General features: G+C 46.1%; 1 protein-coding gene across 5 annotated transcripts in view; it reads right to left on the reverse strand.

Moving 5' to 3' along the window:
* EXTL3 (exostosin like glycosyltransferase 3) overlaps positions 1-13,596 on the reverse strand; it is a 226,817-nt gene that overhangs the window by 186,391 nt on the left and 26,830 nt on the right. Inside the window, exon 1 of one of the 5 annotated variants that reach the window (XM_034766743.1) lies at positions 10,542-10,621. The exons of 3 other annotated variants lie outside the window; for them this stretch is intronic. The gene's annotated coding sequence lies outside the window, so the exon portion shown is untranslated. Of the gene's footprint in view, positions 1-10,541; positions 10,622-13,596 lie in introns of those variants that run through there. One more of the 5 variants, XM_034766742.1, reaches the window with a different exon arrangement.

Below are 13,596 nucleotides of genomic sequence, written 5' to 3' on the forward strand. Positions count from 1 at the left end.
ATACACACACACACACACACAGAACATGAAACAATGGGTGTTACCATTCACACTATAACAAGAGTGATCTGTTAAGGTGAGCTATTACCAGCAGGAGAGGGAAAAAAACTTTTTGTAGTGGTAATCAAAATGGCCCATTTCCAGCAGTTGACAAGAAGGTGTGAGGAGCAGTAGGGGGGAAAAATAAACATGGGGAAATAGCTTTATTTTGTGTAATGACCCATCCACTCCCAGTCTTTATTCAAGCCTAATTTAATGGTATCCAGTTTGCAAATTAATTCCAATTCAGCAGTCTCTCGTTGGAGTCTGTTTTTGAAGTTTTGTTGTTGTAATATTGAGACTTTCAGGTCTGTAATTGAGTGACCAGGGAGGTTGAAGTGTTCTCCAACTGGATTTTGAATGTTATAATTCTTGACATCTGATTTGGCATGATACCCCCTTTACACATTCATCAGAAGCAGAATTTTCAGACAACTTGCCAAAGGTTACACAGAATGCCAGTGACAGACAGAAATAGTATTTGAGCATGTTAAATCCTAGTGCCCACCTTAACCACTAGACAACATTCCTACACACTGTCCCCTAGTTTGTTCCTCCTCATCATCCATTTTATTACCTCACTGGTCCTATTTGATAAACTACGATTTCTTTTGTGCATCACCTGGCAGGCCATTCTTATTTTCTTCCACGTTTGTTGTTGTTTCTTGATGAACTGTTGGGAACTATTGGGAGAAGGTTTATGAAAAGCCAATTGTCAGCTACCCCAGTAATGATTTACACTGGAAAGTTGCCATTCTCTCTGGCTGGTTTTCCGATAGCTGGATCATCCTCAATCCCTGCATTAAGATTCAGATACACAAGTTGTGAGGGGGAGATGCGTTTACAAGCTTCCAAGGCTTGCCAGAAGAGGTGCCTAAGGAAAGAAATAACTACTTGTCCTAAATAATAGATGGCGTTTTTCGTGGCTGCACAGGGGACCACTATCTTCATTAATATTGGAAAATAATGTTGGCCCAGTTCACTATAGCACATTACTGCATTCTGGGAATCAGCCTTCCCAGTCAATTGGCTCCCTCTACTGCACTGCACCATTATGCTGGCCACCCTATTCCTCAAAGTGGGAACCATGAACAACTCCAGTGTTCAAACCGGTGTTACATTTTTTTGCAGAAACTGGGCAAGAGTACATTCTTACCTGTCAATTACTTCTATATCAGCCTAGAGAGAGTGGTAAGAACCTACCATCATAGTTCAAGACAACTGCACAAGTATTGCCCCTCTGTAGTCCCACTCCAGGCTTCTCAATCATCACCTCTCCTGGGTAGAGAGACACGTCTCTCTTTTCTGTCCTGACCAGGGTTTTTCCAAGCAGCACAGTTCCCTGCTTACACTATGATATTCCCAGCAAACCAGAATGCCCAACCAGGCCGTTGTCTGCACTTTGCATTCTCTTTGAAGGCTATACACAGCTGTAATTACCAGCAGTTATAAGTTACCACATAGCTCTTTATAAGCAAGCACATTTATTCTTAAGGCCAAAGCATTACAGAGAAAACACATTAACGGTGATAAAAGAACCTACACGCACACTAATAAGCTTACCAGAGATCATCCCAACTCCAACAAGGGCTCCAATAGGAGTCAGTCTTTCATACCCCACCTAAAGGTTTTTCTGTGGTTATAAGTTCGTAATAGCCTCAGATCATAACTAGCACCCAAGTCTTTCCTTTATTACATGTTGTGCCTTTGATCTTCAGATTCCCCAAACAGATAATCAGCAGACAATGGTCCCCTCCTCAGAGTGTAGCTTCAAAAGGCTGGGGTTTTGCATAACCAGGGGTCGGGAATTTGCAGTCACCTCCTCCCATAGATTCCCCAGGAAATCCACTATACACATATTGTCCCACATATTGTCTGCAATATTGTTCAGTACAGTCCTTTGATCATCCAGGCTCACAATAATACATAACATTTGCATTTAATACAATGGACTCCAAAGATACTTAAACTTAACTTCAATACGGCTTTCCAAGAATACTGCAGGAAATTGCAATGCCTGTCACCTACTTTCAGCAGATGGACACGAAAACATCAGCGCTTTGACGTCAACAACTCTCTATATGCTTTAAGGAGGACTCTTAGCTCTCAAGCTCCATCAGTTTACTGGCTGTCTTAGTAGATTTAGGCTATAAGGTTCATTTTTTGTGTTAGCTAACATTTTCCGGAGTTCACCTGCTAGTCAGCAGTTTCCATTCCACTCCCTCATAGTGCATATTGCACTCAATATGTAAGACAGCAGAGATGCCCAATATCAGTTCCCACCAAATAAGTATACAGATAGTAATTAAATACCCACATGCAATAGCTCTGCAATTCTACCAGGCCCAAAGGGCACTCTCCCCCTCACCCCCCCAGTGTCTGCAAGGTCAACAAAAAAGAGAGAAGGGTAAAAAGGGGCCGCTGGACTCTGCATAACCCAGTTCACAGTGAGCGGAGCACCCATCCTGGCTGGGCTCGAGGCTGCACGGTCTTTGATCCTCATTCTCCCAGGAAGGAAAGAGGGTCTGGGAGACCCAGCCAGCTCTGTGAAAGGGTAAGTAAGGGCAAGGCCGCATCATATCATGTCCCCTCGCGGGACAGTAAAGAAATTGGGGGAAGTAAAAGGTGCTGGTGTTTGGGCTGCGGGCTGCTCCACGGCTGTGCTCTGTGGTGATGGGGGTGCCCCATGGCTGGGCTCTGTAAGGAAGGAGGATGCTGGGGTCTGGGCTGGGGAGTGCCCCACAGCTGGGCTCTGGGGGGGATGGGAGTACAGGTGTCTGTGCTCTGGGGGCCCCACACAGCCCCCTCCAGTACCCCCCATCTGAAACTGGGTTGTTGTAGGGGTTCCTTGAACTCTCTACTCCTGGGGGATTCTTTTTTGCTGTTGTCTGTATTGTTGACATACTTGTTGACAGGTATTTTGAAATCAATTACCAAAATAATTGAAACTGGAGTGAGTATATTGTGTTATTTTGACAAGTAAAATATGCAGAATTTTAAAATACTGTGTGCAGATTTTTTGGTACAGAATTCCCCCAGGAGTAACATACACCAAAAGCCTCTCTTGTGCTCTGTTTCATTCCACTGGTGGTACTTCCGACGCATGGGTGTGTCTCTTCCAGTTCATAACTGGGGCATACGAATGAGAAAGTGCGATGGAAGCTAGAGTTGCCATTACTCACACTGTTTTTATTCTGCACTAAATCAGAGGGCTCCAGTCCGCAAAGCACAGTACCAACTCTGTATCTTTCACCAATTTGACTATGACTTGTGGATGCTCAACGCTTCTTAAAATCAGGCCCAGGTCTCGCAAATTGGGCACCCAAGTTTAGAGCGCACTTTTGGACATTTTGGTCGAGATAACTTTCCTAAAAATTGACTAATAGATGATGGTTTTATTGGAATACGTTTGAGAAGACTACATAACTTCCAAATGGCATAAATCAACTGATAGAGCACATAGACAGGCAAATACACAATGAGAAGAGAGTCTGTCCTACAGTATCAGGTCAGAGCAAGCACCTGAGGGGCTTGTCTACACTTCCTGTTGGATCGGCGGGGAGCGATCGATCCAGCGGAGGTCGATTTATCGCGTCTTGTATAGACGCGATAAATCGACCACTGAACACTCTCCTGTCAACTCTGGTACTCCACCAGAACGAGGAGCGCAAGCAGAGTCAATGGGAGAGTGTCAGCTGTCGACTTACTGCAGTGAAGACACCGTGGTAAGTAGATCTAAGTACGTCAACTTCAGCTACGCTATTCACGTAGCTGAAGTTGCGTACCTTAGATCGACCCCGTGCGGTAGGGTAGACAAGCCCAAGGAAACAAAATGATACATGTATTTTGAAATGAACTGCAGGCTACCTGTACTGCTAGCACATCCAAGACCAAAACCACCAGGAAGGGTTCTGGGGACATATGTGAAACAGACAGTTGAGAATAAAATCTCTCTACTTTTTATGAAATACTGTATAATTGTTCCATGGAAGACCAAAGGGCCACAACTGACTAGCAATGCTGCTTTCTTGACAGTTGTAAGGAGCAGGGAAACACTGTATTTCACTCAGCTTTAACCAATAAGAGAGAGGCATCAGTTTCACTTTGTGGACTTATTAATCATGTCAATACACCTCTGAGAATTGGGATTGCTGGTTATCTACAGTTAGCTGCAAAAGCCAGCAGAGGGAGCACAACACATTCTATGTAGGTATTGCATAAATACTGGCTATTTTAAACACCTTCTCCACTAAGTGTTGGATTTTAAAAAATTTAAATATTGGAATTTATAAGACATTCCCTACAAAATTACAGCAATTTGAAAACAAGTCAAAGCTTAGGCTTAAACTACTCAATATCCCTTCAACATTTTCAGAGGTAAATCCATTTGCAATAGATTAGTCAGGCCACTAAACCTCTCTGGCTGGTAACAGACTTCAATTAACTAATAGCAACGATTTATCAAAAATGGGATTTCAATTTGCACTTCACAACTGGCCCTGTGTCTGCTGTGAAATAACATCTATTTACCGGGTCAGCCAGCACTCAGCGCTTTTTATTCCTACACAGTTTGGGGATTGATTATCTGGAAGCAGCAGAGCTGTACGTGGCACTGCTTTTACCCATCCTAACAAACCCCAGAACTCAATGGCTTTGCACCTGTTCTCCAGACAACATCTGACTCATTTGTGTAACAAGCAGCAGCGTGAAGCTGAGCTGCAAAAGCCAAACTCAATCATGGCAACCACCATGAAACAGCACTGTAAAAATCACAACTAAACACTTTGTGCTCTTCACCATTTATAAAGGCCATCATGTGGGCATGCATGTATGTTGCTTTCCCAGTGAAATAAGGAAGTGTAAAATATACCCAGAAAGCAAATTACATGCAGCTGGCCTACAATTCATTTACATCACAGTAGCATCCAAAGACTCCAACCCGGATCAGGACCCCATCCTTTAAGGATCTGTCCAAACACATCTACTAGAATTCTTTGAGGGGTCAACAAGCATGTGGACAAGGGTGATCCAGTGGACATAGTGTGCTTAGATTTTCAGAAAGCCTTTGCAGGGTCCCTCCCCAAAAGCTCTTAAGCAAAGTAAGCTGTCATGGGATAAGAAGGAAGGTCCTCTACTGTATCAGTAACTGGTTAAAAGATAGGAAACAAAGGGTAGGAATAAATGGTTAGTTTTCAGAATGGAGAGAGGTAAATACTGGTGTCGCCCAGGGGTCAGTACTAAGACCAGTACTATTCAACATATTCATAAATAATCTGGAAATAAGGGTGAACAGTGAGGTGGCAAATTTTGCAGATGATACAAAACCACTCATACTAGTTAAGTCCAAAGCAGACTGCAAAGAGTTACAAAGGGATATCACAAAACTGGGTGAGGGGGCAACAAAATGGCAGATGAAATTCAAATGTTAAAAAATGCAAAGTAATGCACCATCCCAACTGTACATATAAAATGATGGGGTCTAAATTAGTTGTTACCACTCAAGAAAGAGATCTTGGAGTCATTGTGGATAGTTCTCTGAAAACATCCACTCAATATGCAGCAGCAGTCAAAAAAGCAAACAATGTTGGGAATCATTGGGAAAGGGATAGATAATAAGACAGAAAATATCATATTGCCTCTATATAAATCCATGGTACGCCCACATCTAGAATACTGCATGCAGATCTGGTCGCCCATCTCAAAAAAGATATATTCGAATTGGAAAAGGTTCAGAAAAGGGCAACAAAAATGATTAGCAGTATGGAACTGCTTCCATATGAGGAGAGAGTAATGAGAGTGAGACTTTTCAGCTTGGAAAAAGAGACGACTAAGGGGGGAGATGATAGAGGTCTATAAAATCATGGCTGATGTGGAGAAAAGTAAGTGTTATTTACTCCTCATAACACAAGAACTAGGGGTCACCACATGAAATTAATAGGCAGCAGGTTTAAAACAACCAAAAGGAAGTATTTCTTCATACAACGCACAGTCAACCTGTGGAACTCTTTGCCAGAGGATGTTGTGAAGGGCCAAGACTGTAACAAGGTCCACCAGTGGCTATTACCGAGCCACTGGATAGATCCACCAATGGCTATTACCCAGGATGGGAAGGGATGGTGTCCCTAGTCTCTGTTTGCCAGAAGCTGGGAATGGGCGATAGGGGAAGGATAACTTGATGATTACCTGTTCTGTTCATTCCCTCTGAAGCACCTGGCATTTGCCACTGTTGGAAGATAGTACACTGGGCTAGATGGACCTTTGGTCTGACCCCATATGGTCTTTCCTATGTTCTTATTGGAAAAAAGACAGTCCCTGCCCCAAACAGATTACAATCTAAATAGGCATAGGAAGGCTCAAAGGTGAGGGACCGACACATAGATAAAAAACAAAATCACATTGATGATTGGCACTTGTTTGTTAGTTACATGTTTTGTTTATTAACTGGGGGCAGCAGTAGGGAAAGGGGGAATGGCATGAGCACACTGAGTTACTAAGAGTAAGGGAATGCAGAAAGATGGTGGTGGGCACCAAAAGCAAGGAGACAGGGCTCAAACACTACAATGATAACCATGGTATAAGAATCTATATAGAATAGAATGAGACTGGCAGAAGTGAGCATCTGGAAAAGGGACAAACAGCCAATTAGCAAAGAGTAAAAGGCTTAAAGTTGTGAAATGCAGAGTCCGATGATATCACTGGTTCCCTGAGCCTGAAAGGGTCAGGTCAGGGTGGGAGGTAGCATGGTCCCTGAACTACATTTCCACCCACCCTGCTGCTGCTGCCCTTAGAGCTTGCCAAGCAAAGGCCTCCTTGCCCAACATACAATTTATTGTCTTCACTGTCCTGGAGAGCCATACTTAAAAGAATTCTAGCAATAGCAAACATTCCTACTCTTCCCCACCCCATTTTAGTAGCTCAAAAAACACCCATTCCATTTTATTTTTTGTTGTGAGAATGAGCCCTGTGGGTCATGACAACTGAACAGATCATTCTGTTTTCCCTTAGCTTGTGCATTTGGTTCTTCCACTCCACCTCTATGACACAGACTCCCACATGCAAAACATCAAATTGTTAACATTCTCCCACTCCCAAAATTAGGCTGTTTCGGAAAATTATTTTGAACCTCTCTTTTGCAATGAGTTATTGAGAAGTTCAAATCAAGGACCGTCTTGCACAATAGTTCAGCTGCCAGAAGAATTTGGCTGTTCTCTGCTGAACTCAAGGCAGTCAATTACCCCAGTTCCAGGCTCTCTAACACTGAGCTGAACTGATGTGAACTCTAGCTGTTGGCGTGAAAAACAGAAGAGGAGAGACACAGCAGAGCCTTAACTGAATACTGATAAAGCTGCATGTAGTGATGGGACTGTCAAACTCCGTGTTAAAAAAAAAAAAAAAGAGGGGCACTCTAAATGTCCTCCTCCAGCAGATTTAATACCAAGATAAATTAACCACTACTCCCACTCACAAATACTTTCTAAATACAACAGCCCCATTTTTGTGCCTTTGCGTATCACAATAGTTAAGACTCATTCATTTAACATTGATTTTACCCAATAGGGAAAATAGCCTATGATTATTCATTATTGGGTAAACACTGACAGTGTATAAAAACCACGGCCCCTGCCCTGAGCACCTGACAGTCTTAAAGAGACTTGCAACACAAATCCACAAACCAAACAAAATATATTGGTGATGATTCTGTCTCAGGCCTCAGTCTTGTAAATGCTTACACAAACATCCTTTTTCATGTGTGTGTACAGGTTTACAAGATCAGGTCCTTAAAACAGATTTTTTTTAAATGGGAGCAATGCAGGATAGCAAGTTATTTAGATCTCTTTATATATAGACAGACACACACACACACACACACGATTTACCCAAAAAGGAAATTTTAGAGCTGAGATACCTTATTGAGATATGTAAGTACATACTGTACCAGACAATGTTTAAAAAGAATCAGAGGGCACTAACCAGGCCTTTGAATTTTAGCATACACAAAAACAAGACACTTTTTGTTGTTGTTGTTTCCAATCATAATTTTAGAGAAACAAGCAGTTCTGGATGGTATGGTTTTGCTCCTTCTGTTTGGCCTGGTCTCGGTGTTCCATGATGACATACCTTGGCTAGCAGTTCCCCCAATAGTACCAATTTCCCCAACCGAGACCTTGAGGAAGATCCAGTTTCTAACTCCTACTATTCAACTATGCAGGCATCTGAGTTGCCATGGTTGGTTAGGGCCAGAGTAACTAGCCAGCAGCAACACACGAGCACTGCACCGGTAAAATTAATGGATTAAGTCAAGACTACTGGTGGTATTATGTTATAATATGAAGTATGCAATTTCCTGAAGTCCTTGTATAGGGAGAAGGATTAGGAGGATGGACAAATTCACCTATGAAGAGAAACTGAAAAGATTGGGATTACGTACTTTAGACAGGAGATGTGCGACAGGATATGCTAAAAAGCATATAAAATAACAAATGGTCTAGAGAAGGTAGATCAGGAGCTTTTATGCTTCCAGTCTCATAACACAAGAACAAGGGGACATTCAATACCAATAAAAGGAAATACTTTTTCATAACAGGTTATTACCTGAGGAGGTTGTGAAGGCTAGGACTAGAACAGCATTTAAAAGAGAACTGGATACATTCATGGAGGTTAAGTCCATTAATGGCTATTAGCCAGGATGGGTAAGGAATGGTGTCCCTAGCCTCTGTTTGTCAGAGGCTAGGTCTACACTAACCGCCTGAATCGGCGGGTAGAAATCGACCTCTCAGGGATCGATTTATCGCGTCCCATCGGGACGCGACAATCGATCCCTGAATCAACGCTCTTACTCCACCAGCGGAGGTGGGAGTAAGCACCGTCGACAGAAAGCCGCAGAGGTCGATTTTGCCGCCGTCCTCACAGTGGGGTAAGTTGGCTGCGATACGTCGAATTCAGCTACGCTATTCACGTAGCTGAATTTTCGTATCTTAAATCGACTCCCCGCTGTAGTGTAGATGTACCCAGAGGGTGAGTTGGATGGCAGGAGAGACATCACTTGATCATTACCTGTTAGGTTCACTCCCTTTGGGGCACCTGGCATTGGCCACTGTCATAGACAGGATACTGGGCTAGATGGACCTTTGGTCTAACCCAGGACGGCCATTCTTATGTTCTTATTAGACTGTGAAACTTACTGAAACAGGAAATAGACGAGACAAAGAATTTAGCAAGTTTCAGCGAAAGATTGGACAGTTAGATGGATAACAAGAATATGACTATCCAGAGTTATAAATGTTATTGCTAACAAAAACTCTGGAAGGAATATTAAACCTCATGTTTTAGGTCTTAAACCAATCTCTTATCAGAGATCAGGATATAACCTAATGCAGGGGGTAGATTATCCCACATATACCCCACTGGAGGTTAACAATGCCTTCCTCTGCAACAGCTGGCACTGGCCTCAGTCAGACAGAATACTGCACTACATAGATCTCAGGTCTGAACCAGTCTGGCAATACCTACGTTCCTATCTTCTTATAGGCACATTTTTTTTATTTAAAAATAAATCTATACAAGTAACAGGGAGATGCCTATGAGTACCAGTCACAAAAGCTGGATGCACCAGTAAAAGGATCAAAGGCTAGGAACCTGAGCGTCATCCAGCAGAAACCAGTGCACTGCATAACTGAGTTCAGCACACAGGGAGATGATCTACTTGGGAGACATAAAACACAGAAGGCCTGAAGCGCATCACAGTCCTGGTCCACCCACCTCCTCAACCCCACACCCATCAGAACCCTGAGCGCTGGCAAAGCCCCCAACCCTTCCACAGCAGGACTCGCCAACTAGTTCTGATGCAGGACCCCCATCCCTATTGGGTTCCCCAGGCCCAGTACTGCCTCTCCTCCCACATACGAAGGTCCTTGGTACTACTACAGCTCCTACCCATGAGGGCCTGAACCCCTCCCCCACCGCCACACACACATACACATGCCCCCCTGTCAGTGGTTACTGACCCTGATCCTCACACATACACACGCCCAATACACCTCCCCGTCCATCAGGCTCCCTAACCCTGATTACCCCCCCCCCCCCCCCACCCCCCCCCCCTTCAGGGTCCCTGACCCTCCTCCCCCCACACACAAATCCACACATGCCCTTCCCCTGTAAGGGTCCCTGACCCCAATACAAACACCCACACCCGTGTCCCTCCCCCATCAGGGTCTTTCACACGCCCCCACATCAGAGCCCCTGGCCCTGAACCCGGGTCCACCCCCAGTCAGAGTCCTTGCCCCGCAGCGGGGCCCTGGTGCTGCCCCGCCCTCGGACGCCCCCACCCCCAAGACTGTACCACTCGGCGGCGGCGGACAACCCATCTCCAAGCTCTTGGCTGCCCCCCATTGGCCCCTCAGGTTCCCCCCATCGCCATCTGCTCCTATCCGAGATTAACAGGACAGAGTCACTTTCCACCCCATGCCTCCCCCCTCCCCAGTACATGGTACGATCCTTCCTACCTCCTGCACCTTCACTCAGCCCTCCTCAGGGAGGCGCTGTCCCGGGCTTCACCCCGCCGCCGTCCTCGGGCCGGGGGGGGGGGGGCCCGAGCTGCTGCCTTCTTCTCCTCCCTCCGTTCGCCCCCCCCCCCCCCCCCCGGTCCAGGCACACTTGGTTTGTTCCAAGAAGCCGGCCGGTCTCCTCCTCCTCCCCTAAACCGCAGGATCACACACGTCTTCGGCCATTTCCGCTCGAGGAGCGGAAATTACCGAAGTGTAGACGGAAATTCACGACACTAGCCGAGGCCGTACGGAAGTAGCCGAAGCTTTGACGGAAAATACCGAAGGAGGGAACACCCGGAGGAGGACGCCCGTCTATTCCGGAAACTGACGAAAATCGTCGAAGTTCTGAAACGTTCCTCGGCCCCTTGTGGAAGGGGAGGGATGGGAGGAGGAGCAACAGCCGCTGCCCCAGTCACTGCGCAGGCGCAGTGGGTGTCGGCTCCCTAGTCCCTTCCCACCCAGGGGAATAGTCTCAAAGCCAGTTGCTGCCTCCCTCCTCCTCGCCCCCAACCCCAGCGACCCTAACCCCTCGTGACCCTGCCTCAGTGCCCCACCCCCCCCCCCCCCCAGCCCCTGCTCCCCCCCCCCATCTGCTCCACTACTCTAACTGCCCACCCAGGGCTCACCCTTGGAGTCCTCAGGACCCAGCCTGGGGGCCCTTTTTACCCTTCCCTGCCCCTGTTCCCCAGCCTGATCAACCGCCCCTGCATTTTCTATTGGGGGCTGCCCCACTGCCAGCCCAATCCATAGAAGATGAATGGACGAAAGGCCCCAGCGACGTTCATTTTTCTACAACAACAACGACTTACGTTCTTGCGTGGTAGTCACAGGGCTCTATAAACAAGAGATTCCCACGCAATAGCCGGGAATGTACAATGACCCCACACATCCAGGTTCCTCCGTGGGTTGCATTAGCATTCCCTAATTATGTACATCCTATTAATCGCCAACTGCCGGCTTGACCGATGCTGGGGATTGAACCAAGGACCTCCAGAGCTACAATCACAAATGGCTATAGTCTGAGCTAGAGAGCCAGGCCCTGTAACAGGGCTGTAAACAGATTTACTCTGTGGATCTGGCACAGACCAGAACGCTTAACACACCCTGACCGATGGGTTATGGTCAGACAAACAACCTCCCCTCCACTCCCCAATCTTACCCTTCAAACATTGACCTAAAGCATCAATGCGATGATTATTGCATAGAAGGGTTGCCAACTTTCTACACAAAACTGAACACCTTTGTCCCGCCCCTCCTCCAAGGCCGCAGGAGGCTGCGGTGTGGGAGGGGGTGAGGGGTCTGGGGTGCAGGAGGGGGCTCCGGGCTGGGGGGTGCAGCCGAGGGGTTTGGAGTATGGGAGGGGGCTCCGGGCTGAGGCAGGGGATTGGGGTGTGGGAGGAGGTATGGGCTCTGGGCTGGGGGTGCGGGTTCAGGGGTGGGGCTAGAAATTAGGGGTTCAGGGTGTGGGAGGGGGCTCAAGGCTGGGGCAGTGTGTTGGGGGAGCAGGGGCAGTGTGAGGGCTCTGGCTGGGGGTGCAGACTGGGGTGGAGCTGGGGATGAGGGGTTTGGGGTGCAGGAGGATGCTCTGGGCTGGGACTGAGGGGGCAGGAGGGGGATCGGGCTGGGGCAGGAGGTGGGGGCATGGTGGGGAATGAGGGCTCCGGCAGGGGGTGCAGGGTCTAGGGTGGGAAACCTTTTTTCTGTCACCGGCCATTGACCCACAGAAAAAAAAAATCAATCATGGGCACTCACCCGTAATGGGGCAAGCTGGTGAAGGAGCAGTTCCTAACCAACAAGGATCCATGCTGAGATTTCTAATCCAAGTCATTCTGTCACCGTGCACTTCTGTAATACTTTGAAAAATGATGGTCATGTGCCATCACTGGTCTACACTATGAATGGTGTTCCAGACTTCTGGGAAGGTTACCCCATTCTGCAGTATCCCATGAAGGATGATCTTGTTGCATCATGAAAAACACTGCAACAGCCCTGAACTGTCTGCTACCCTACTTGCAAGATCTAAAGCACACCAGTCGACTCATCTTCACTAGCAAGCTAGGTTGTGTTAAGCTTCGACCAGAAGGAGTAATGTTAACACGATGTTAAACATACCTTTGCAGACACTGTAAATAAGGACAAGTCATGTTTAAACACAACAGCAGGGTGTGGGTAAACCTTATTAAATCAGGATAATCGTGTAAATTTTGGATAGGTGGCAATCCTTCAGGGGGACCAGAACAGAGCACGGGGGTTGGGGATTAAGAGACAGAATGTTGGGGGGGAAAGAAAGACTAAAAATGAAATCTACCTTTTATGCAGGAAGGGTTTGTAAATTAGGTTATGCCAGTTTGTACAGAGATTTGGTACTTTATTTTTTACTGGCCTCATGTATTTAAATATTAATTGCATATTATTTATTATACCTTTGGTGTCTCTTGAAAGGCTCTCACACCCATTGGAATCAAATGTCTCACCCCAGAACACATACACTGACAGATTTGGTCAGATAAGGGACGCTTGAGCATATAGTACAGGATTAGGGTTTTACCTGTTCAAAAGGCGTATGCTGACAACTGCAGTTAGCAAATTTCTAACCATAACACGGTGGAAATCTTGGAGTCTTAACATGACACAAAAATTATTAATTGAAAATGTATAATCTGAAGAGGGTAGCCCAATTTTCCACTGCCTTGCACTTTTATAGTCATTTACATGTGTGCAAAATGGTGGTAAAATGCAACCAAATCAAATTCTCCATTCATGCCAGTGGTACTGTTTTACACTCACTTTCCACCAGTGTAAACAACTACACCAGATGGAAGTCTCACTATTGGTTATGTGGATGAGGTTCATTCTCACAAATGGGGAGCATGCTGCACACAGGAAGGGACTGAAGATGTATTGCAGGTTTAAAAGTTCTCGGAAATTGTGCATCATCGTGTTTTCCAGAAAGAAGACAACAGATTATGACAGCATTACATGTTACCTAGACAAGATGTCACCCAGGCTAATG

The sequence above is a fragment of the Trachemys scripta genome, chromosome 3, assembly GCF_013100865.1.
Source record: "Trachemys scripta elegans isolate TJP31775 chromosome 3, CAS_Tse_1.0, whole genome shotgun sequence".
In the NCBI taxonomy this organism is placed as follows: domain Eukaryota; kingdom Metazoa; phylum Chordata; order Testudines; family Emydidae; genus Trachemys; species Trachemys scripta.